Here is a 27,497-nt window from a genome sequence, read left to right on the forward strand (position 1 = left end):
TAAAGATGTGTAGGCACACATTACCTATTTCTGATGCATTAAATGAGCTATGCTAATGACTAAAAGGAGATAGTTCCTAACCCCACCAATTAAAAAAAATCCTTATTGTGCACTTTGGGAATATTTTCTTACATTCCCTTTACTTTAAATTTTAAATCCTGTTTTGTTTTAATTTTTAATTTGCATTTCATTTCCACAGTCCTGCCTTCTTGGCAATACATGAAACAGAGGAGCTGAAGGTAATATTGCTCTAAACAGAAGTGGCAGGCTTATCTGACCACCTTCTGATGTAGTGTCCAACAAAATCTGGTTTTATTATAAGTGTTTGTTTCTTGTGTTTAGACCCCATCTTTAAAAGACAAAGTTATGGTCAGAAAAGGCAAGACAAAATAATATGTGGATAAGTTTAAAGAAGTTATTTAGTGTTAAGAACTTGAGTGAGGATTGGTAATCCTCTGCCTGCTTTATGTCCTAGCTAGGCCCAGATCTCTAATTTCTTTACATGCTTTCCTTTTATAAACTCATCTAGTCCGTGAATTCAAATATGATCAATAAGTTGATGTATCCCAAATCTCTGTTTCCAGCCCAGATGTCTCTAGTACTAATCCCAAACGCCTCCTGGACATCTCTGGGCATCTTTGCCCATTTTTCTATTGCTATACTCATCTTTTTCATTGATTTATGTTTTATGGTTATTAATAACATTGTTGGTTATATTGTTGCCTCTCATCTTCCAGTCTGTGCCTTTTCTTTGGCCTTTGTTTGTGGTGTCTTTTCTTACACTGAAATTTAGTTTGAATGTAGTCACATTTATTCATCTTTTCCTTTATATTTTGTGCTTTGGGTGTCTGGTTTAAGAAATCCTCTCCTAGGGCTTCCCTGGTGGCGCAGTGGTTGAGAGTCCGCCTGCCAATGCAGGGGTCGCGGGTTCATGCCCCGGTCCGGGAAGATCGCACATGCCGCGGAGCGGCTGCGCCTGTGAGCCATGGCCGCTGAGCCTGCGCGTCCGGAGCCTGTGCTCCGCGACGGGAGAGGCCACAGCGGTGAGAGGCCCGCGTACCGCAAAAAAAAAAAAGAAATCCTCTCCTACCTCAAAATCACAAAGATATTCATTTATCTTTTTGCTAAAAGTTTTAAACTTTTATTCTTCATGTTTTATTCTTTTTTTAATCAACCTATTTTTGTGCATGAGGTAGAGATCTTATTTTATTTATTTTATATATGAAAAATTAATTGTTCTAGCAGCATTTATTGAATAGTATAACTTTTCTTTTATGGTTTGTAATGTCATTGATTTCAAATCAGTTTTCCACACATCCATGGATTGTTTATTATTTTCCATTGGTCAATTTGTATGACCTCTATAACGTGACCACACTATCATAATTGCTGCTGTTTTATAATAAGTGTTAATAGCCAGTAGGGTATTAACAATAGTTAATATTCATCTATTTTCTTCAAAATTTTCTAGGGAATGACAGGCCCTTTACTACTATATATGAATTTCAGCATCATCTTGTTAAGTTCTATAAAAAACTTGAGTGTTAATTGAAAATTCATTAGGGCCTCAGTTTCTTCTCTGTAATATGCTGATAGTAATGGTTGTTATGACTATATGTAATTAATTTTTTTAGTGTGCTTAATGAATGTTTATTATCAGCAGTATCGTCTTCATCGTTGGCAATGAATGAGCATTACCTCTGGCTTTGAGATCTTAAATTCAGAAATCCTACCTTCTAACCACAACCTCATTTATTTGTTTATACATCGTCCACTCCTTTACTCCCACTAACCTTATTTCTCGACTTCTTCAAGATATTTAGTGTTGAAACCATCTCTATTTTTCTAGTCTGTCCGTCCAATCCCGGCTTTATTTTTTCCCATTCCTCACAAAAGTTGCTCTAATTCTTCACCATTCTATATTATTTTTAAGCCTTCTAATTGATACTATCAGGCTTGTTTTGGGCTCAGATAACCTTGATTTTTAGTTACTAGAGAATCTTTCTTCCCCATCATCTCTAAATGTGACTATAATTCCTCCTGTACTTAGTGTCTGCCCTGTCCTTTAAATTTAACTCCTCCCTATGTTCTAGAACTCATCCTCCAAGACCTTGCTCCATCAGTTACCTTCTCTCAGATTTTCATTTTCTTGTTCTCTACTGGCCCTACAAACTGGTGATTTCCAGGCTTTCACATTTCACCAACCAATAAATTTTTTAATTGAGGAAATCAACATGGGTTTGCCAACTTTATTTTGTCAAGAAAAGATATTTAAAAGTAGTATAATAAACAACAAAAAATGACTACCATCTGCTACTGGAAGGCAATATAGCATAATAGTTAAGACCACAAGATTCTGGAGCTAGACTGTTTAGACTAGAATTCTGGCTGTGCCAGGGTAAAATATATAACCTATAAGAATGAAGACAATACCTACTTCTTAAGGTTGTATTGTATATACTAATTCAGTGATTAACATATATGAAGCAACTAAAACAGTACCTGGCACATAGACATGCACAGTAGTGTTAGCTTTTATCTTCGTCATAATTATTATTTTTACATTGCTATCAACACATGTTTTTTTTTTCTTTCTTTTTTTTGGCTGCGTTTGGTCTTAGTTGCTGCGCGTGGGCTTTCTCTAGGTGCGGTGAGCAGAGGCTGCTCTTTGTTGCAGTGCACAGTCTTCTCATTGCGGTGCTTCTCTTGTTGCAGAGCGCGGGCTTCAGTAGTTGTGGCACGCAGACTCAGTAGTTGTGGTTCACGGGCTCTAGAGCGCAGGCACAGTAGTTGTGGTGCACGGGCTTAGTTGCTCTGCAGCATGTGGGATCTTCCCAGACCAGGGCTTGAACCCGTATCCCCTGCATTGGCAGGCGGATTCTTAACCACTGTGCCACTAGGGAAGGCCCAACACACCTCTTTTATTGTCGCTGAACCTCGTTTTGTTTCTTACAGTGGTTGCTCTAGGGCTGCACAGTCTGTATGATAGTGCAGTATGCCAGTGCTAATCACATGTGGCTCTTGGGGACCTAATTAAGATTGCTATAAGTATAAAATGCTTAAGAGGACCCGTGCTGATTTCTGGAGCTCATTTCCTATGTATCTCCCACCTCCCCTTTCCCTACTCTACGAAGATAACGAGTAGAGAGACAAAGAGTAAACTGTACAAGTTGATAGAAAAAAAGTTGATAGAGGTTTCATATGGTGCATACAGAGGTGAATGTGTTGGACTTAATAACAACTCTGGAAGCGAAAGGGTAATGGAGCAATGCTTCAAAATTCTGAAGGAAAATTACTTCTAATTTAGAATTCTGTATAAGTCACGCTGTCAATCAAATATAAGGCTAGAATAAAGTTATTTTCAATCCTGAAGTCTCTCAAATATACAGTTCATTCATCCTTTTTCAAGAAACTAATGGGGGATGGATACCACCTACGTGTGGATTAAACCAAGAAGAAGTAGGACATGTAATCAAGCAAATAAGAAGCCCAAAGTAAGAGAGAGGTAAAAGGAATTGGAGGTTGATAGATTGAAACAATAAGATGAAATTAATGGAACACCTAATATGTTTGAACAAATTGAGAGGAGACTTACCCTCCTGGGCTCAAATTAATGATTTAAGTTTGGGGTTAAATTAATGATTATTATGTGAGAAACTAAGCAAATTTTTAAAAAGGATTTCTATTAAATCTGTCAGTTTATGTGTTCAGACATTTTTAAAGGGATAAACAAAACTTTTTTAAAAAGAGGATTTTGATTTTGGTGTTCTTATATTATACTTCCCTTTTGTTTTTGAGGAACCACATTTTAACTGCCCACCTTACCCACAGTGTTAAGAGGAAATGCAGCAAACTGGAAATAAAAGCAAAACTAGAGAAACAAATTTGGTATCTTTAAATTAATAACAAATGGTAAAACTATTTAAAAGTCTTCTTCCATAATGCTTGTGGTGCTAAAAACAAGCAGTATATAGAATTGCCTAATAGAAAATTCCTAGAGACACTTGGTAGAATAGAGTGAACTTGGAAAAAACCTTTCTATTCTGTAATTTCTATGAGTGTGTATTGAGATGCCACTTTTGTAGTCACTGACTAGAAAAAGATTATAGTTAAAAAGTAAATAGATACAAAATTTATGTATACATACATAATAAAGAGCTTAATTCTATGTAGATCTTTGAAGCTTCTTTTTCTTTTTCGGAAGCCACCTTTTTTGTCTTAGAAATTCCACGCTTACTGTAATCTTGATATATAATCATTAAAAAAATAAGGTAGAATCTTATTTACCTCAGGAGTTTATGGAACTAGCCTACTCCAAGTGCTGATGAACTAGGAACTAAAGAAAACAGGAATCTGATATGCTTTGTGATACCACTGTGCGTTTAATAATATGTTGCTTTATATTATCTAACTTTTGAATTTATATTTGCCTTTGAGCTTATAAACTCAAAGATAGCTGCATTTTATATAGAATAACACTATTCAGATTGAGTGCACCCAATATATCTTGTTAATGACTGTTATGTTTAGAAAATATGTAGGTTGTAAAAATCTGGAAGTAAACAGTTTAAGTACATAAGCCACACCAAGTATATTAGATGGATAATTTCCTGGTTCCTCCATGTCATGTTAACTTAAAAAATGTTTAACATGTCATTTATGGCTATTCGCATCTTTTCAGCCACATCTCTCTTTTGTCCACTTAATTCTTAAGCATTTTTTTTTCCTACTCCTGGTTAACATACTATTTTTGACATATTACTTCTTTAAATCAGAAACTTTAAATTCCACAAGATTTTCTGAGGTGCAATTTTCTTAGGTATTAGCAAATCTAATAGTTCAAACTAATTTCCTTTGCTACCTTAGCACTAATCATTTTTTAAAATTTATTTTATTTACAATTTTTTATTTTTGATTGCATTGGGTCTTTGTTGCTGCGCACAGGCTTTCTCTAGTTGCGGCAAGTCGGGGCTACTCTTAGTTGCCGTGTGGGGGCTTCTTATTGCGGTGGCTTCTCTTGTTGTGGAGCACAGGCTCTAGGTGCGCAGGCTTCAGTAGATGTGGCTCACGGACTCAGTAGTTGTGGCTGGCAGGCTCTAGAGCACAGGCTCAGTAGTTGTGGCGCACGGGCTTAGTTGCTCCGCAGCATGTGGGATCTTCCCAGACCAGGGCTTGAACCTGTGTCCCCTGCATTGGCAGGCAGATTCTTAACCACTGCGCCACCAGGGAAGCCTAGCACTAATCATTTTATGCCTGGACCGTAGCAACAACCTGCCCAATATTTGACTTTGAGCCTCCAACTCTAAAATACTCTATGCAAAGCTTTAAAAATAGTTTTCCTAAATGAAGGTTTTTTGGTTTTTTTATTTAATAGACTTTATTTTTTAGAGCAGTTCTAGGTTTGTAGAAAAATTGGGCAGAAAATACAGAGAATTTCCATATGACACTTCACATACACGTACACACCCAGTTTCTCCTATTATTTATGTCTCGCATTAGTGTGGCACATTTGTTACAGTTGATAAACCAATATTGATTCATTACTATTAAAGTCCATAGTTTACATTTTAGGGTTCACTCTTTGTGTCATACAGTTCTGTAGGTTTTGACAAATGCATAGTTTCACGTATCTAACGTTGTGTTATAACAGAATAGTTTAATTGCCCTAAAAATGCCCTGCGTTCTACCTATTCATCCCTGCCCCTCCCATCCCACACCCCTGGCAACCACTGATCTTTTTATTATCACTATAATTTTGCCTTTTAAATGAGATTTTTACTGTCCTTCAAAACCTGTATCTCTAAAGTAGATCCATATATGTGAAAAAAAGCAAGTTGCAGAAAATTTGTATAAAATCCTATTTATAGATTTTTAAAACTATACACATTCACACATTTGATTATGCATAGGACATTTCTGGAAGGAGACACAGAAAAATGATTATTTCTATGGAAAGGAAGAGTTAATGAGGTCTTTAACTTTCTACTTTTATTTAAATTTCTTACCATGTACAATATTATTTTATAATTTTAAATTATTTATTTATTTATTTTTTGCGGTACGCGGGCCTCTCACTGTTGTGGCCTCTCCCGTTGCGGAGCACAGGCTCTGGACGAGCAGGCTCAGCGGCCATGGCTCATGGGCCCAGCCGCTCCGCGGCATGTGGGATCTTCCCGGACCGGGGCATGAACCTGTGTCCCCTGCATCGGCAGGCGGACTCTCAACCACTGCACCACCAGGGAAGCCCATAAACTCATATTTTTATACCTAATATTCTCTTATGACCGTTTTATGATTTCTTGTTCCTTCTTCACACATTAGTAACCTCCCACTCAGCATCTTCTTGACTCCTGTCTTAGGCTCAGTTTCGTTTTAAAATTAGGGTCACAATTTTTATTCACCCTTTTAAGCAGTTGCAATCTGCTTTACCTGCTTTATTTTTATAAGCAATTATTACCTTCTAAAATGGTTTAATGGTTAGTTAGATATTTAGGTGTTTGTATGTTTTTGTCTCTGTGCCCCAGGCCACTTTGCACCACTAGAAAGTACACAAAGATTTTTGCCTGTCTTGTTCACTGATGAATCCTCAGTGCCTGACAGTTCATAGGTGCACAATAAAAATCTTTTGAATGAATAATTGGATTGTTTTTAAACTATTAAATTTGAATTGTTTTTTAAAATTAAATATCTGTTCCTATAATTCTGTTTCAGTTGGTATATGTTGTTTAATTTGTTGTGTCATATGGTGATCATACTCCTCAGGTGTCTAGATATTTTGGTTCACAGGCTCATGTTCTCTACTGCTCTCTCTCATAATGGATGTGGAGGATAAGCAAAAGGGTAGACCCTAGTTTTACCCCTTCCCACAAGTTGAAGGAATAGAGAGTTGAAGGCTCCAGGCACCACAGAAGAGTATAGTGCTCTATCTCTGTTGGTTCCTGTTTCACTGGACAACTCCTTTAGTAAAGATTTGCCTTGAAATTCGAAATTCAACAGCAGAAGGCTGTTGTAATCCACCAAAACCCTAGAGGTTTGGGGAAGGAATGGTGGAGTGACTGTCCACCGCTCTAGAATATCTGGTCAGCCCACACGCTTTTTCATCAGCAGCTCACTTTAACAGACATTATTCTATGCCGGGAAGCCTGATCTGTTGCTGATGATTTGTGTAGTAATCAGTTGTCTGGAACTGATTGTCCCAAAGTGGGATGATCAGTGGGGGAGTGGCAGGAACAATACTTAAAAACTTCTGACCCTAACTAGGGTTTCTTCACAGTTTTTGATTTTATTCCTCAAGCCCTTACTTCCTTTCTGTACCTACCCAGGGTTAATTTGGAGGGAGGAAGCCAGCATCCCTTACTAGATCTCTATTTTCTCAGGAACCGTACATAAGAAACCCACTTTAAATATAAAGACACAAATAGGTTAAAAGTAAAAGAATGGAGAAAGATCTACTATGCTAATGCTCATCAAAGGAAAGTGTAGTTGCTATATGCAGACAAAACGGACTTCAGAACAAGGAAAATTATCAGTGATAGGAAAGGTCATTACATAATGATAAAGAAGTCAATGCTCCAAAAAGATGCAGCAACCTTTAATGTGTGTATGTCTAACAACAGAGCCTTAAGACAGCTAAGGCAAAAACTGACAGAACTTCAAGGAGAAATAAACGAATCCACTATTATAGCTGGAGACTTCATCACCCCTCTTTCAGTAATCAATAGATCTAGCAGGCAGAAAATCTGTGAGGATATAGTTGAACTCTGTAGTACCATCAGTCAACTGGATCTAATTGACATTTATAGAATACTTAACCCAACAACAGCAGAATACACGTTCTTCTAAAAGAGACATTTATCAGTGTAAGAAATAACTTGTATGCAAAAATATAAACATAGTTAAAGTTAATAGGTATATAATACATTTAGAAAAATATGTACAGTGAAGTTTAACATCTGTAATATTAAAAGAGCTCTTAGAAATTCACATCAAGGGAACAAGCAGGGACTTCCCTGGTGGCTCAGAGGTTAAGAATCCGCCTGCCAATGCAGGGCACACAGGTTTGACCCCTGGTCCAGTAAAATCCCACATGCCGTGGAGCAACTAAGCCCGTGTGCCACAACTACTGTGCCTGTGCTCTAGAGCCCGCAAGCCACAACTACTGAGCCGGCATGCTCTAGGGCCCACGTGCTGCAACTACTGAGCCCGTATGCTGCAACTACTGAAGCCCGTGCTCCGCAACAAGATAAGCCACCGCATGAGAAGCCCACACACAACGAAGAGTAGCCTCCTCTCGCCACAACTAGAGAAAGCCCGTGTGCAGCAACAAAGACCCAATGCAGCCAAAAAAAGAAAAGAAAAGATATACACAGTATGGGACCACTTTGTAAATTCCAAAAAAAAAAAGATATTAAAAAAAAAAAGGGAGCAAGCAATTCTACAGAAAAATGGGTGGGCAAAGAATACGAACTCAGCAAATGGTAAATCCAAATGTGAAAAGATGCTCAAAATCAGAAGAAATCATGGGCTTCCCTGGTGGTGCAGTGGTTGAGAGTCCGCCTGCTGATGCGGGGGACGCGGGTTTGTGCCCCGGTCCGGGATGATCCCACATGCCGCGGAGCGGCTGGGCCCGTGAGCCATGGCTGCTGGGCCTGCGCGTCCGGAGCCTGTGCTCCACAATGGGAGAGGCCACAACAGTGAGAGGCCCGCGTACCGCCAAAAAAAAAAAAAAAAAAAGAAACCAGAAGAAATCAGGAAACTGCAAACTAAAATAATGAGATGCCAGTTAGGCCTATGTAACAGATTGGCAAACCTTTTTTTTTAAATTCAACTAACATTTATTAAGTGTCAGTTTATTAAGTGACAGAGCTAATCTAGTGCTCACCAAAGCATTGTGAAACAGATCTTATCCCTGTTTTACAGTTGAAGAAAGAGGATCAGATAGTTAAATTGACTTGACAAAAATCACATAAAGGAAACTGGGGAATTCACTCTACTGGAACTATTTTTCTTTTTCTTTTCCTTTTGAGGAGCAATTCATTCAAATGTAATGTGTGTTTGTGTATCTAGATAGGTGGATAGGTATTTATGTTTTGAGTTGAAGTTTCCCCCACATATCTGCCATCCACCCATTTCCCATGCCAACACCACTCGTCTCACAACCACTTTGATTAGTTTCTCAAGTATTTCCCAGAGCTTTTTTATACAAATATGAGTTTATTTTATTCTCCTTAAAAAAAAGAAAAAAAGCAAAGGTTATAATAATGCACTGTGTTCCACAACTCAGAGTTATGTAAGTAGCTCCATAATGAGAGTTCTTATCCTTTAACAGCTGCATTGTATTTCACTACAAGAATACCAGAATTTATTTTACTAGCCCTTATGATGGATATTTGCATTGATTTCAGTCTTTTGCTTTTGAAAACAGTGTAGTAATGAATAATACTGTTTATAATTTTGTCTCACATGTTCAAGATTTCACAGAAATAAGATTGCTGGATCAAAGGGTATGTAATGTGTGTGGGATTTTGATAGATATTGCCAGATTTCCCTGTGTTATATAAACAACATGGAAGAGTGACCCCACAGCATTGTCATTAGAGTATGTTATCAAACTTTTGGATTTGGGACTGATAAGTGAAAATGTTTAATCTTAGTGTAGTATTATGCATTTCTCCTGTTACAAGTGAAGTGAGACATCTTTTCAGAATGGGCAAAATGTTAAATGACCAATAGCACCTGTTGCCAGTAGGGATCCAACTAAAAGGGTATTATACATTGCTGGTATAAATGTGAACTTTTTCAACCTATTTGCAAAACAGTCTGGCAACCTGTGTTAAAATGTTTTAAACTACAAATACCTTTTGTCCTAGCTACATCATTCTTGCGAATCTGTCCTATAGGTATAAAATACTACGTAAGGGTCTATCTGTGAGAATATTCACTGTAGTATCATCCATAGTATCAAAAAACAAGTAACAAAATGAAAGCTCATTAATAGGAAAATGGTTGAATTAATTACAGTTTTTGTATCTTATGGAAAGGAATAAATTAAAGCAGTATGAGTTGAATTGTGATTTCCACAAGATATTGGGTTAGCCAAAAAGTTGATTCGATTTTTTCTGTAAGACAGCTCTAATAGCGCTTAGTTGTCTTTAACTTCATTCAAAACAATTTTGTTAGATTGTATGTGACAGCTGTCATATCAGTGTGCATTTAAAAAAACTTATCAAAATTGGTGAATTTTTAAAAAATATTTGGTTGCACTGGGTCTTAGTTGTGGTGGGCTCCTTAGTTGCAGCACGTGAGCTCCTTAGTTGCAGCAGGCAGGCTTCTTAGTTGCAGCTCGCCAGGTCCTTAGTTGTGGCAGGTGGGCTCCTTAGTTGTGGCATGTGAACTCTTGGTTGCAGCATGCATGTGGGATCTGGTTCCCTGACCAGGGATTGAACTCCAGTCCCCTGCATTGGGAATGCAGAGTCTTAACCACTGTGCCACCAGGCAAGTCCCAAAAATGCAGAGTCTTAACCACTGTGCCACCAGGCAAGTCCCAAAATTGATGAATTTTTATGTAGCCATTTTAATATTGAAGATGGAAGAAAACAACATTTTCAGCATATTATGCTTTATTATTTCAAGAAAGGTAAAAACGCAACTGAAATGCAAAAAAAGATTTGTGCAGTGTATGGAGAAGGTGCTGGGACTGATCGAACATGTCAAAAGTGGTTTGCGAACTTTTGTGCTGGAGATTTCTCACTGGATGATGCTCCATGGTTGGGTACATCAGTTGAAGTTGATAGCAATCAAATCTAGACATTAATTGAGAACAGTCAACGATATTGCTAGAGGGAAATAGCCGACATACTCAAAATATCCAAATCAAGCGTTGAAAATCATGTGCACCAGCTTGGTTATGTTAATCGCTTTGATGTTTGGGTTCCACATAAGTTAAGTGAAAAAAATCTTCTTGACCGTATTTCCGCATGTGATTCTCCACTGAAACATTACAAAAATGTTCCGTTTTTAAAACAAATTGTGATGGGTGATGAAAAGTGGATACTGTACAATAATGTGGAATGGAAGAGATCGTGGGGCAAGTGAAATGAACCACACCAAAGGCGGGTCTTCATCCAGAGAAGATGATGTGTGTATATGGTGGGATTGAAAGGTAGTCTTCTATTATGAGCTCCTTCTGGAAAACCAAACGATTAATTCCAACAAGTACAGCCTCCAGTTAGACCAACTGAAAGCAGCACTTGACGAAAAGCGTCCAGAATTAGTCAACAGAAAACGCATAACCTTCCATCAGCAAGACCGCATGTTTCTTTGATGACCAGGCAAAAACTGTTCCAGCGTGGCTGGGAAGTTCTGATTCATCCGCCGTATTCACCAGACATTGCACCTTCGGATTTCCATTTATTTCGGTCTTTACAAAATTCTCTTAATGGAAAAAATTTCAATTCCCTGGAAGACTGTAAAAGGCCTATGGAACAGTTCTTTGCTCAAAAACATAAAAAGTTTTGGGAAGATGGAATTATGAAGTTGCCTGAAAAATGGCAGAAGTTAGTGGAACAAAACGGTGAATACGTTGTTCAATAAAGTTCTTGGTAAAAATGAAAAATGTGTCTTTTATTTTTACTTAAAAGCTGAAGGAGCTTTTTGGCCAATCCAACACTACTGCTGAAATGAGAAAAAAACAAGATGAAGAAAAGTGTGTATAATATGATCCCAGTCTATAAAACATAATCGTCAACACACATAAATGGTTTGCATATTTGTGTTTGTGCCTGTTTACACTCAAAATATTTATATTTGTAGATGTATATATACACACATGAGTATTTGTATATAACTATATGGGGGGAATAATGGAAAATACATATTACTTGGGATATAGGTTTGGTTGCTTTAAGGCCGAAATAATAATGACTTAAATAAGATGGAAGGTTTTTTTTTTCTGTTCCATAACAGTCCAGAAATAATCAGTTCAAGATTGATACAGCAGCCTCAGGTGTTAGGGATCCAGGCTTGTTAATCAGCTATACTCAATATGCGGCTTCTATTTCATGGCCTAAGGTGGTTGTTCCAGCTCCTGCCAAGATGTATCTGGGAATGGGAAATGGAAAAACAGTATACCTCTTCTTTTTAAGGGCATGTCACAGAATTTGCAGCCATCATTTCCACTTATAGCCCATGGGCCAAAATGTAGTCACATGGCCAGACCTCCAAGGGAAGCTAGGAAATATAGTCCTTGCCTGTGTAGCAATGTACCAAGCCAAAACTTGGGGGTTCTAATACTAAAGGATGAGGGAGAAGAAGGGACACTGAGAGACAATAGCAGTCTCTGCCATAATAGACTAGATTATTCCTGCATTACAAATCAACCACAAAATTTAATGGCTTAAGACAATAATGATTTATTATTTCTCACCATGCTGTGTTTTGGCTAGAAAGTTTTTCTGTTGGTTTTCTCTGGGCTCATTCACATGGCTCCCTTCACATGGTCTTTCATCCCAGACTTATTCACAGCATAGTGGCCCAGGGCAGTGTTCCAAAAGGTGAAAAAGGAACTGTAAAGCCTTTCTAAACCTCATCCAAAGAAGTTGCACAGAGTCACAGCTTCTGCATTCTGTGGTCAAAACAAGTCCCAAGGCTAGCCTAGATTCAAGAAATGGGGAAATAAACTACCTTTTGTTAGTTAAGGTGGCAAAGGCACATTGCAAAAAGGCATAAACAAAGGAGGCATGATTCATTGGGAGCAAATATTGTAACAGTCTAACATGACATTTTTACACTTATATGTGTATGTAAATTTTTGTTTGTCTGCATATTCAAAGAAATGTAAATAAGTACTGTTATAATGAGTTAAATTCATGGTGAGCAGATACAAATATGACCACATCACTCTCTTGCTTATTATTGCCTTACAGATTAAAGCCCAAGCCCCTTAGCCTGTACCACTTCTACTGTATTTTACTGTCTCCCAGGAAATGTAATGAAAACCAAGCAGAAAGATAAGTCTAGCTGAAGTTGTTGGGCTTCAAGTAAGTTGTGGAATCTGAACTGGGCGTTGAAGGAAGAAGTGTTTGAATTGATGGAGAAGGGCAAGTAGGCATAACCAGTAGTTCCTAATCTTATTGGGACCACCCTTTTAAAAAACTGAAATACAGCATACTGCAGAAATAAATGAAGTATCTATCATAAAGTAAAAATATTCCTCTATCCATCACCCAGGAAATAGAATATCACCAGTTACATGGAAACCTCTTATGTGACCTCCCAGTAACAATCCTGCCCGTCCTCCCCAAATGTAACCACTCATTCTAATTTCTAACCATAGATTAGTTTTGCCTGGTTTTGAATCATACATGAGAGATTAAATATGCATTTCACCATTATATTTGTAAGATTCATCTGTTGTTTGTAGAAGTAGTTTGTTCATATTCATTGCTATATTCCATTATGTGGATAAAATAAATATATCCATTCTGTTGTAGCTATTTGGGTTTTTTCTACTTTGGGGCTACTAACAAATAATGGTACCACAAGCATTCTTTCATATGTCACTTGGTGTACGTGGGCAGACATTTCTATTGAGAGAGTACATAGGGTTAAAATTCCTTGGTCATTGAGGTAGATTCAAACTGTAAAGAATGACAGTTTTCCAAAGTTTATGTTTTTTATATCCTCCCCAGCAGTATATGAAAGTTTCATGTTCTCCACACCCTAGGCAACACTTAGTATTGTCAGTTTTGTTTTTTTTTTTAAGCCATTCTGATAGGTGTGTAGTGGTATCTCATTTGGCATTAATTTGCATTTACCTGATGTCTATTGAGCTTGAACACCATCTTACATTATTTGCCATTTGGGGATCCTCTTTTTTTTAAGTGCTTGTTCAAGTCACTTATCCATATTTCTGTTGGGTTGTCATTCTTTTCCTTATTGAACTTTAGGACTTCTTTATGTACTCTGGATATAAGTTCTTGGTCAAATATATGTGCACCAAATATCCTTCCCCATAACATGGTTTGTCTTTTCATTTCCTTAATAGCATCTTTTGGAAAAAAGTTCTTAAGTTTAATATATTTTACCAATCTTTTCCTTTCTTATTTTGAGTGTGCTTTCTATTTCTTTTTATAACCCTAATTGATAGATTAATTGGTACCAGGAGTTATCACAGGAAATGGATCCTCACAATGGGCTTCTGGGATTGGCTTATATGCACACATACACACACATGTAAAATCAATCACAAGGATAACCTCATTGCTATAGGTACAAGGACCACAGGTTATAATCCATGGCTTACAGTACTGTTGTGATGACCATTAATAGCATGGGATGGAGTGAAGATGGAGGGGAGGGGAGAGAAAGTATCACCATGGTAATCATAGTAATTATAAAGATTCTGAACCCACCAGGCTTCTCTTATGGTCCTAAACACATTGTACATAGGAAAAAGAAAAATATGAAAACTATTAATATATAGTTAAGAATGCTTGTAGGGGATCAGAACTCCTCCACTGTAGCTTTGAAGGAGTCCTTCATCTTCTGTAATCAGTGGGCAGATAAGGTAGATTCGTAGTACTAATTAAATGCCCAGTTCTTCCAGTTTTCTTACACTAAGGTTAGCATTGATGGGAAAGGAGTGAGCCCTGAGACACAGAATGGGGATAGTTGGGCAGACAAGAAAGAAGCTGAGAACTCTGAACCTTCATATTCCCCTGAACTTCCTTTGCTCTCAGAGGAAACCAGCCTCCTCTGCATAGAGGCTTTCAGTGACTACATTTGGGGCAGCTCTCTTATAAGTTGATTCCTATTGTCCTCAGAATTTACCCTCACCACCTCCCAGTTCCATCCCAACATAGCCTCCCCATCAGGGAAGTATGCATCCTGCTCTGGCAAGAGACTACCTACAGAGGAGTTTAAGACCTTGTCGTTTTGACCAGCAGGAACCTGGGGAGTATATATAGAAGTGGGTTCTAAGGGTGTTACACCGAGGGAAAGTAGACATAAGGTTTAATCAAGGCAAACTTACCTGAGAATTAAGATTTAATATGTTGGCATTAATAGTTTGCTAGGATGAGCCTTGGACTCAGTAACTGCCTACAAATAATAAATGGCTCCCAAAATAAAAAATAAAAATAAACGGCCTACAAATAAAATTTGAAATAATAATTTCAGAATATCAGAAATCCCCTGGCATACCATAGAGGAAGGAGTACAGTGGCTCCTTAGCCATCCTCAACTTTCACCAAGTCATTAAAAAATGCATTGGTGGGGCTTCCCTGGTGGCACAGTGGTTGAGAGTCCGCCAGCCGATGCAGGGGACGCGGGTTCGTGCCCTGGTCTGGGAAGGTCCCAGATGCCGCGGAGCGGCTGGGCCCGTGAGCCATGGCCGCTGAGCCTGCGCGTCCGGAGCCTGTGCTCCGCAACGGGAGAGCCCAAGACAGTGAGAGGCCCGCGTACGAAAAAAAAAAAAGCATTGGTGATGGGAGCACCAGCATTCCCAAAGAGCTCTGAAGTGGTTCTCCTTTGTTTGCAAAAATGATGGTGATGAAAGCTGTGGTAGAATTGAGTTTCCTGATCTCAGTGGGAATAAAGAAGTCTAAAGTGGTAGAGATCATATGATAGCGTACAACCGTCAGAGACAAGGTGGGCACAATTACCATAATAAGCCAAAAACGAAAATGTGAACAAGAGTGTTTTGACCCACAGGGAAAAGTAGTAATGGATACTAAATGATCTTGAGGTCCCTGGAAATAAAATAGATTAACCTATTAAGGTGCTGCTTGACATATTTAGGTGGAAAAATTCTGAGATGTAGACTAACTTGTGTTATTACAGTTAAATTGGTACTTCCTGATGATCGGGAGAGATTTGGTCCTTTATCGGAGGAACCTGCAATGCAGCCACAGTGGTATAACCATGAATCTTCCCCTAACCCACTGGTTTCCAAACTTGTCTGCACATAAGAAGACCTTAGAATTCTAAAGCCAAGGGCACACCCCAAGCCAATTAACTCATATAAGTTCTGTGGGTGAGACCCAGGCACTTGTATTTTTAAAGCTCCCCAGGTAATTTCAGTGAGCAAGTTAGGGAATCACTGCCCTAATCCTTCTCTGGTGGCTATTTATTGGTTAAATAGGGGGCCTAAGAAAGTCAAGTGACAGATGGAGTCCTGGCCAGAGTCTAGCTAACAGTGAGCCCAGAGAGACCCACACTGGTTATTTCTCCAGCCCCAGATGTGTAGTAAGAATAAATATATTTTAATAATTGAAGCAATCTTCATTTTGGTTTTCTGACCAATAGATTGAGCATTATGGTAGGAAGGACTACATAGAAGTTCAGAATTGCTTGTTACCACTCCCTCCCAAGACAGTAAAAGAAAAGCAGTACAGAAGTTAGTGCCCCCATGCGGGCATGGTGATTCGTACCAGATTCCCATTTAAATTCCCTGTGTGGTAACCAGATGGGTAGTGAGAAATGACAGTGGATTGTTGCAAAGCTTAATCAGGTGGGGTGCCAACTGCAGCTATCCAGGTGTGGTACCTGCACTGGAGGAAGTTAGTACAGACTGCGACCTGGTACACAGGTACGGATCTGGAAACGCGCTCTGCCCCACCCCCACCCGATTCCAGTCAGGAAAGAAAGCCAAAAGCAGATTGCGTTTAACTGGCAGGGACAACAGTACACCCTGTCTTGTCTCAGGGCTGTGTCAGCTTTCCTGTTGTCTCTATGGTATGGAGGGACCTTGACCATATCATTGTACCATAGACTATCACACTGGTCTATTACAGCAATGAAATTATGTTAAATGAACCTAGTGAGCAGGCTAGAACCTAGTAGCAAGCATTCTGCATGATTTGATAAGACATATGCCTGCCAGAAGATGCAAGATAAACCCTGCAAAACTTCCAGGACCTGCACCGAGTTTCTAGGGGTGCAGTGGCCTAAGACATGTTAGGATATCCATTCAAATAAATGACAGGTAGTTGTGTTTTCTACCATTATAACAAAGAAGAAGGAAAAAATGTGTAGCAGGCCTTTTGGGGTTCTGGAGGCAACAAAATAAAGTATATTAGGGTGACCTGCTCTTATCTGTTTCCAGATAACTATAAGACTACATGTTTTGAGTGGGGCCCAGAGCAAACTGTCTTGCCAGTTGGGCCTTATGATTGGGCAGATCCAATGGTATTGGAAGTTCATGTGTTAGAGATGTTAAATGAAGCCTTGGGTAAGTTCCAATAGGGGAATTACAACATAAACCCTTTGGTTTTGGAGTAAGGATGTATCTGCCTCAGCCAACAACATTTTGTTTTGTTTCTTTGAAAAGCACCTCCTGATTTGCTCCTGCTACCTGGTAGAGACGGAACACCTGATCATGGGACATCAAGTGACCATGTGAATAATAAAACCACCCATCATGAACTGGTGTTATCTGATTCACCGAACCATACAACTGGATGAGCACAGAAGCAGTCTACTCCCTATGAGACTGGGACATGGCTACAATTAAACTAAATGAGCAGGTGACTCAGACTCCTATAGTCCCTGACTCTACTCCTTCAGCACTTCCCCCCAAACCCATATAAATTGGCTTCATGAGGAGTTCTTTCTGACCAATTAATGGAAGAGAAAAAAGCATGGGTCCTGTTTGTTCATGGAAGAATCTCAGTGAGCTGGCAATAGCTGGATGTGAGTGGTCACTACACACCACCATCACTCATTAGTGGCCCTGACCCAGAATAGTAAAGGGAAATCCTTCCATAGGGAAGAATTTTAGGAGACATGGCCTGAGGTAAGGGTATACACTGGTTTGTTGTCAGCAGCTTATGAGTTGACTGGCTAGACAAAAACTTGGAGAGAACAAATTGGAAAGCTGGTTCCATTTATGAGGCCAGCTGGGATACAATAACCTGCAAATTGGGGATGCTGACCTAAAGAATTAAGTATATGCTTAAAATCAGTAATCAGTATCTGGTGCCACCTTTCCCAAAATGTATGCAGAGTGGAGATGAGAGTAGTCCCTCTATTTTCAGTATGACTAATTTTGTAAAAAAACAAACAAACAACTGGTGGCATGTTTTCCAAACTTGGTGAAAAGCATAAAACTACAAATCCACAAAAGCTCAGTAAATCACAAGCAGAAAAATTGCAATGAAAGTCACACCTATGCATGTTACAGTCAAACTGATAAAACTAATTCAGAAAAACACTTAAAAGCATCCAGAGAAATTATACATTATACACAAGATGGCAGTTATATGAATTTTTTTAAAAGGATGCATAACATATAGAAAAATTCACAAATATAATTGTTCAGCATGACTTGCCACAAAGTGAAGATAACTATGTAATCACCACCCACATCAATAACTATGTCCCTTAGTCATTGCTCTTCTTCCTTCCCAAAGGTAATCATCATCCTGAATTCTAACACCAAAGATTAGGTTTGACAGTGGTTAACCTTTATATAAATTGAATACATGACAGTGGTTAACTTTTATATAAATTGAATAATGTATTCTTTAGTGTCTGGCTTCTTTTATTTAACGTGAGATTCATCCATGTTGTTACCTGGAGCAGTTGTTCATTCATTTTCATTGCTATACAGTATTCTACTTTATAAATATACCACATTTATTTATCCATTTTACTGTTGATAAACATCAGAGATGTTTCCTTTTTTTTTTTTTTTTTTGCGTTACGCGGGCCTCTCACTGTTGTGGCCTCTTCCGTTGTGGAGCACAGGCTCCAGACAGGCAGGCTTAGCGGCCGTGGCTCACGGGCCCAGCCGCTCCGCGGCATGTGGGATCTTCCTGGACCGGGGCACGAACCCGTGTCCCCTGCATCGGCAGGCGGACTCTCAACCACTGCGCCACCAGGGAAGCCCTGATGTTTCCATTTTTGGGCTACTAGGAGGAGAGCTGCTGTGAACATTGTTGTGTATGTCTTTGGGTGTACATACGTATGCATTTGTGTTGGGTTCTTTTATTATGCCTAATAAACCACTTGAGGAATTTTTTGGTCCCTGAAACTTCAGACTTAGTGGTTTTGGAGGTTTTAGTACTCAAGGGAGGAATGCTTCCTAGGAAACATGGTTTCAGTGAATTAGAAGTGGACAGTGCTTGCTGGCAGGTTTGGGCTTTTTCTATCACTAATCAACAGAGAGAGGAGGGAGGGGATCACTACTGCCAAGGGTGAAAGATTCCTTTTAACGGGGAAATTGGATTGCTGCTACACAGTGGAGTAAGTAGGACTATATATGGAATGTATGATATTCACCAAGATTGCTTCTTAGTATTTTCTTGGCTGATAGTCCAATAAGAAAACTAGAGTAACCCAAAAAGGACCTCCACTAAGATTCATCTTATACGAATGAATGTTTGGGTCGCCACACGTGGTAAAGAACTCCATTCAATTTAGGTGCAAGCTGAGTGGGAGAAACCTAGAATGGGTGGTGAAAGAAAGCAGCTATGCTTATGAACCTAGTCCTCATGACCAGCTAAAACACAGGTTTTATGAAACTATGATTATGTTTTGTTACTTCTTTTCTCCCCTACCAAGTATGAAAAATTCTGGGGTGGATAATGTTTTTGGCTTCCGATGAGAGTATGACTGAATTGACACCCCATGATCACATTGTAGCTGATGGAAGGAGACTGTGGTGGAAAAGAGTGAGATGAGCATTTATATTCCTCCTGGCTCCTGCCATTAGAGGTTGCCTTGAACTGGATGTGTACCTTGACCAAAGGTCATTGCCTCTCTCACGATGAACTCTTCACAGTTCTCTCTCCTTCGAGACTGCTTAACTTCTTCTGTCTCTTGGAGATTAAGGGAGGTATAGTTCTCCTGCTGTTAGCCCTGGGTTACAGAACTATCCTTGTAATTCTCATATCCTATACACAAATTTGTAATTAGTCCCTCTCTTTAAAAAAAAGAAACAAAACAGCTTCCTTAAATGATCTTGAGTGCGTCATTTTTTTAAAATTTATTTTATTTGGTTGTGCCGGGTCTTAGTTGTGGCAGGCAGGCTCCTTAGTTGTGGCATGCGAACTCTTAGTTGAGGCATGCATGCGGGATCTAGTCCCCTGACCAGAGATAGAACCCCGCCCTCCTGCATTGGGAGCGTGGAGTCTTAACCACTGTGCCACCAGGGAAGTCCCTTGAGTGTATCATTTGTTTCCTGTTAGGACTCTTGACACATGAGTTTTTTATCCTTGTATTGCTTCTTGCCTAAAATCTACTTCGATATTAGCATAGCCACAGTCTTTGTTCGTTTTTGCATATTTTTTCACTTTAAACTTTCTGCATTCTAATATTTAAGGGTTGTCTCTTGAAAACAGGTTAAAGGTGTATCTTTATAAATCCAAGGCAACAGTCTTGACTTTTAATTGGGGTAATCAATTTACACTTAATGTAATTACTGATACATCGGGCTTTAAAGCTGCTATCCTACTGTTTCTTGTCTCCCCTGTTCTTCACTCTTTTTTCTCTACTTTCTTTATCCTTTGGGATAGATCAGGTTTTTTTATTCCACCTTTTCCTTTTGATTGGCTTCTTAGCTATATGTTCTTTTACTATTCTTTAATTAATTACTCTAGAAATTAGAATGTGCATACTGGACATCTAAAAGTCTAGTATATACTAGTACTTTATCCACTTCCAAGACAGTGTGAACACCTTAGACCACTTTATCCTCTCCTCTCAATTTATGTGGTGTTAATGTTTTAAATCTGTATGTTTTTAACACCACAGTATATCAGCATTGTTTTGTAAAATTAATATTCATTGAGATTTACCCATGTATTTTCTTTTTCATTGTTCTTCATCCCTTTCAGAGCTTCCATCTGAGATCATTTCTCTCTGCTCGAAGGCTGCTCTTTCCTCCAAGGCAGAGATGCTGGTGACAAATTCTCATTTTCTGTTTGTTTGAAAATACCTTTATATTGTCTTAACTTTTGAAAGTTATATTACCTGAGTATGAATTCTAAGTTGGCAACATTTTATTTTATTTTACTCTGAAGATAGCACCATTTGGTTGCAAAGCAGCTGTCTTATTGTCATTCATTTGATAGAATACTTTGTTTCTTACCTATGGATGCTCAACATTTCCTCTCTCTGGTTTTCAGCAGTTTTAATATGAAGTGCTTAGGTATTGTTTTCTTTGCCTTTTCCTTAAGGTATATAGTGCTTCTTGAATCTGAGGCATGATGCTTTTTGTTTGAGACATCTCTTCCAGTATCACTTTGTTACAGTCTCTCATGCTTTTCCTTCTGGGTCTTAATTATACCTACATTTGGGACTTCCCTGGTGGCGCAGTGGTTAAGAATCCACCTGTCAATGCAGGGGACACGGGTTTGAGCTCTGGTTCGGGAGGATCCCACATGCCATGGAGCAGCTAAGCCTGTGCACCACAACTACTGAAGCCCATGCGCCTAGAGCCCATGCTCTGCAACAAGAGAAGCCACCGCAATGGGAAGCCCATGCACCACAATGAAGAGTAGCCCCTGCTCGCCGCAACTAGAAAAAGCCTGCATGCAGCAACGAAGACCCAATGCAGCCAAAAATTAAAAAAAAAAAAAATTAAACCTACGTTAGACTTTTTTACTCTATCTCTTCTACTTTTTAAATTTTTTCCATTTTTCATCCTTTAATCTCTTTGTTAATCTGTGTGCATATTTTCTTCTGAATTTTCTTCCAATTCTCCAATTTTGTCTTCAGCTCTGTGTAATTGGCTATTAAATGCATTCACTGGGTTTTTAATTTGTTATATCTTTCAATAATAGAATTCCATTTGGTTTTGTTTCCATTCTCTACAATCATTCTTAGTCCTATATTTTAAGTTCCTAAACATATTAATCATAGTATATATGTTTTTTTTCTTTTAGCCACGCCACGTGGCTTGTGGAATCTCAGTTCCCTGACCAGGGATTGAACCCGAGCCACTGCAGTGAAAATGCCGAGCCCTAACCACTGGACTGCCAGGGAATTCCCTAATCGTAGTATTTTGAAGTCTTCATTTCATAATCCCTGTGGGTCCTGTTTCTGTGGTTGCTTCTCTGTCTTGTCATATCGTCTCATACAGCTGATTATGGTTTTCTGTGTGCAGGATATTACATATAAAATATTGTATAGATATTTTGACGCTCTGGATAGCATTACTTTCTTTTAGAGAGGATTTCTTTTACTTCAGTTAGGCAGCTAGGGCCATTAGTACCCTCAGATCACTACAATCCAGTTGGGACCTGAGATGATTCAGTCCCTGCCAGTTCCAATCTATTTTCAGTTCACTCTGACTCCTAGGGTACAGCACATTAGAATCTCAACAGTAAGACTGAGGTGTTTATCTCTTTCTTGGTGAGCCCAACTCTAGTTTTTCTCCCTTTCCACCCACACCTAGGCCTGTGAACTTGAAAAAGCTCTGTTCACCTTCTTAGCTGCTTTTGGAAGAGACAGATGCCTCCAGCAGAGATGCTACAAGCATCTCCAACCTGTCTTCATCTACTAGAACTTGGCCCTGAAATCCTCACCATTTTGGTAGCTTTCCAGTGCCTTTAAACAGATGTATTTTTTTTGTTTTGGCTCAGCTTTTCTAGTTGTTCTCAGCAGAAGCATGATCAAAACCATCTAGTTCTTCGTTACGAGAAGTGGAACTGAAGAGGACTCTTTTTTTTTTAAACTGAGGTACAGCTGATGTACAATATTATATCAGTTTCAGGTGTACAACATAGTGATTCACAATTTTTAAAGGTTATATTCAATTTATAGTTATTATAAAATATTGGCTATATGCCCTGTGCTGTACAATACATCCTTGTAGCTTATTTTCTACATAGTCATTTGTACCTCTTAATCCCCTGCTCCTATCTTGCCCCTCGCCCTACTTCTCTCCCCTCTGGTAACCACTAGTTTGTTCTCTATACCTGTGAGTCTGTTTCTTTTTTGTTATATTCACTAGTTTAATTTTTTAGATTCCACATATGAGTGAAATCATACAGTATTTGTCTTTCTCTAACTTATTTCACTGAGTAGTACCCTCCAAGTCCAAACCATGTTGTTGCAAATGGCAAGATTTCATTCTTTTTGTGGCTGAGTAGTATTCCAATGTATATATATGTAACACATCTCCTTTATCCATTCATCCACTGATGGACACTTAGGTTGCAAGGACTCTTTTTATTTAATGTCAAAAATTTTACCAGGTGCTCCCTACCCCCTCTCCATCAAAACACACAGGTAGTAGTTGTACATATATTTAGTCTGTAGATAAAAGAATGTTGACATTAGAATCACAGGACTTGTAATTACTGGTCCTGTCAACTTGGGCAAGTCATTTAACCTCTTATTCTGCTTCCTGTTCACATGCCAGTCACCTTGTAGGCTCTTCAACAGAATGATGAAATGTTAATAACTTCTGCTTAACTCAGAGTGGTTATGCAAATACAATGATGAAAATATTTTAAACTGTATGTTATAAAATATAAGGTCTAAATATGTATTTGAAGGCCCACAGTAGAGACTGGTAAGGGTGAAAGAAAAAATATTACTCTGATATTGAATCTTGGACACTAGAAAATATATTCATCTAAATAGGTCAGAAGAGGAGTTGATTTTGGAAATAAGGAAAAGGTTAGTAAGAAAATAATGATTCACTTAATTTTAATTGTGGAAATGTTCATCAGGTGGTTCTCTGTTACATTTGTTAGTTTCATATATTATTAGGTATTTTTCATATGAGATCATTTCATTCAATCTCCTTCATAAAAATTTAAGTTCCTAGAGAGAGAAGGAAGTTATCTCCTTGGGAATTTATATTACCTCCTCATTTAAAAACAAAACGTTTGTACCTACTGATTAATTTGATAAAACTTTTGTCCAGTTTATTGGTAAAATTATTATACAGGACATTGACTGGTTTAAGGATTATTTGTTTGGTCCCTCTAATACCAAACTGTTACTCTTTATGTACATTACTCTAAAAAGTTGTCACTACCAGTACCTTAAGGTCGTAGTACCTTTACCATAATCCAGGCAAACATTTTCTTTAACTTCTATATGAATTCCATGTGAGACATAAAAAAATGTCTTATTGAAAGTCATATGCATGTTTTTTGTTTTTTTTTTTGTGGTACGCTGGCCTCTCACTGTTGTGGCCTCTCCCATTGCAGAGCACAGGCTCAGCGGCCATGGCTCACGGGCCTAGCCGCTCCGTGGCATGTGGGATCCTCCCAGACCGGGGCACGAACCCGTGTCCCCTGCATTGGCAGGCGGACTCTCAACCACTGTGCCACCAGGGAAGCCCTGTTTTATATTTTAAATGTATATGCCTTTCATTTAGATCCTGAAATTTAAGATGGTTTCTATTCCTTCTGAAATTCTTCATTTCTCCTTGTACTTTTTTTTAATTGGAGTATCATTGATTTACAGTGTTGTTAGTTTCAGGTGTACAGCAAACTGAATCAGTTATACATTTACGTATATCCACTCTTTTCTAGATTCCTTCCCCATATAGGCCATTACAGAGTGCTGAGTAGAGTTCCCTGTGCTATACAGTAGGTCCTTATTAGTTACCTGTTTTATGTATAGTAGTGTGTATATGTCAACCCCAATCTCCCAAGTTATCCCATCCCCCTTCTCCTAGTACTTTAAAAAAATTAATTGTAATGGACACTCAACCGTATCAGTCACTTTATCTTTTGGACTAATAGTTTGTCCCCCCCAGTTTGATTATCTCTAGACTGCTGTACTGTGTTACCAAATGGGTAACTTTAAATTCCCAATAACATCCAGCATCTTTTTTAAGTTTGTACTTCCTCTTGTATCATGGTTTGCTCCTTCTCATTTTAGTCTAGTTTCCCTTATTCCTACATGAATAGAAATTTGGTTATATAGAGCTGTTTGCCTTTCCTACTTTTTTGCCCATTACAATTTTCTGTATTTAACATCCTTTCTAGTTCTACTCCAAAAAAGTACTTTATGTATTTTTAAATTTGGGATCACAAAAATAATGTATTAGCACCCTCCCTTATCCAGTACTTAGACTTTGGCATTCTCAACCTTAGGGAACTTGGAAGTAAGAAAAAAACTGAGCAGCAAGGAAAACAGGTGTTATAACCTTCATTCTGTAGCAGAAATATTGATCTGTTCTTGAGGAATTAAGTGTTTCACAAAGGTGAATTATCTGTGTAACTGAAGCTTCAATTATTCATCATGGACAGTAAGTTAGTGTAGTTCAAAGGGCTTTGTCTTTACTGGTATGCCGGTAAATTTAACAACTCCCTCCAGGAGGTGGGAAAGTTCTGATTGTAATGTTTGCAAATTTCTCTGGGGTAAATACTCCCACTGTGACCCACTTGAAGCTACTACAGGACATCACTGAACACAGAGTTGGAAAGAGGCGTATACTGTCAAATAATAATACTTCCACCATGTGGACACAATAGACATACTCATAAAAACGTGGATAATAATAAAACAGCAAAATAACTAGGAAATGAGTTTCAAGTATTTATTATTAAGTCCTATATTGGATCTTACTGTAACTTTCAGTTTATACAATTATTTTCTAATAAAGGCTATGTTTAACAGTCAGCTTGCAAAATTCCTAAAAATTTTAAAATTGGCACTCATAAGGCAGCATAAGCCAGCTCTAGCATACTATGGCCTACACTCTTAGTTGTGGAAGTAACAAGGAATAAGCAATATGAGTTGAGGTGGTTCTGCTAGCTAATGATAAAAAACAAATACTCGGATTCATATAGTCAACCCTTAAATTCCACCATCTCACAAAGTAAAGTCCTTCATGCCTTTTTCATATTCCTCCATGTATATATTACCTTGTTATGACTTTACTTTTAAAATCATTTAAGGCTGCTGTACATGTTTAATCTGTGTTGCCTGTAAATAAATAGTGACAAAGGGAACCCAACAAGGAATGGGCAAAAAAATATAGACAGCATAGCACAGGGAGATCACCTCGGTGCTTTGCAATGACCTAGAGGGGTGGGATAGGGAGGATGAGAAGGAGGCTCAAGAGGGAGGGGATATGGGGACATATGTGTGCATATGGCTGATTCGCTTTGGTGTACAACAGCATCTAACACAGTATTGTGAAGCAATTATACTCCAATAAAGATCTATTTTTAAAAAAAAGCAAAGGGAAAAGGCATAAAAATTAGAAATAAATAAAACTGTCATTATTCACCGATAAAAAATATATAGACAGACATTTCTTCAAAGAAGATACATGGATGGCAAAGCAGCACGTGAAAGGATGCTGAAAAGAAAAATGAAAAAAAAAAGGATGCTGAACATCATTAGTCACTAGGGAAATGCAAACTAAAAGGACAATGAGATACTACTACATTCCTATTAGAATGGCTACGACTGAAGACTAATCATAAGAAGTCAGGAGGAACTGGAACTCTCATACACAGCTGGTAGGAATGTAAAAAGGTACGACCACCTGGGAAAAGAGTTTGGCAGTTTCTTAAAAAGTTAAACATATGCCTACTATATGATCCAGCCATTCCACTTCTAGCTATTTACTCGAGAAATGAAAGCGTTATGTCCATACAGTCATACAACAATGTTCACAGCAGCTGTATTCATAATAGAAACTGCAAACAATCCCAATGTCCACTGACATGTGAATGGATGAAGAAATTGTGGCATATCCATAAAACAAAATACTACTCAGCAATTTTAAAAAAATGAACTATTAAGAGACACAACATAGGTAAATCTCAAAACAATTACACTGAGTGAAAAAAGCCAGACAAGAAAATAGGGCATACTGTATGATTCTTTTTAAATAAAATTCTAGAAAATACTAACTAATCAATGGTGGCAGAAAACACATCAGTGGTTTCCTGTGGATGAGGGGAGAGAGGGATAGGAACAAGAGAAAGTTTACAAAGGAGCACAAGGACACTTGTGGTGATGGATACATTCATTATCTTGATTTTGGTGATAGTTTCATGGGTATATACGTATGTCAACTTATCAAATTGTATACTTTATGTGCAATTTATTGTATGTCAATTATATTTCAATAAAGCTATTTAAAAAACAAAATCTACTGTGGTATGACCAGGAGAAATGAGTAAAAGGTAACTGCTTTGTTCTGGATAACTCAGTTCCATCTTTCAGGGTAAAACTGTATAGGTTCTTTGGGCAACCCTAAGCACACTGCTGTTGTCTTTAGCACATGCCTGCTGTTAGGCCAGATTCTCTTCATCTGAGTGCCTGTCTTTACATTTATCCCTAATAAATTTCATATTATTTGTTTTACATGTGACTATTATTCTTATAACAAGGCTTCAGTATTAATATTCATTAGACCTTTGGTTTTTCAGACTGTGTTTAATGAACACTAGGGGTACCCACAGAACCATCTGAGGTATCCTGAGTGGAAGTGGGGATTGGAGATGGAAGGAAAGTGATAAAGAATCTGAGTGGGCAAGGCTTCAGCTTCCAACCCAGGCAACTTCTTAGTT

The 27,497-nt window shown here is 38.4% G+C and overlaps 1 long non-coding RNA gene across 3 annotated transcripts in view; it reads left to right on the forward strand.

Annotated features, from left to right (window-relative positions):
* The window catches only part of LOC115846413 (uncharacterized), a 35,929-nt gene that overhangs the window by 1,885 nt on the left and 6,547 nt on the right, over nt 1-27,497 (forward strand). Inside the window, exon 3 of one of the 3 annotated variants that reach the window (XR_009564067.1) lies at nt 17,330-17,525. The exons of 1 other annotated variant lie outside the window; for it this stretch is intronic. This is a non-coding gene — a long non-coding RNA (uncharacterized lncRNA). Of the gene's footprint in view, nt 1-17,329; nt 18,660-27,497 lie in introns of those variants that run through there. One more of the 3 variants, XR_004036862.2, reaches the window with a different exon arrangement.

The sequence above is a fragment of the Globicephala melas genome, chromosome 5, assembly GCF_963455315.2.
Source record: "Globicephala melas chromosome 5, mGloMel1.2, whole genome shotgun sequence".
Lineage (NCBI taxonomy): Eukaryota > Metazoa > Chordata > Mammalia > Artiodactyla > Delphinidae > Globicephala > Globicephala melas.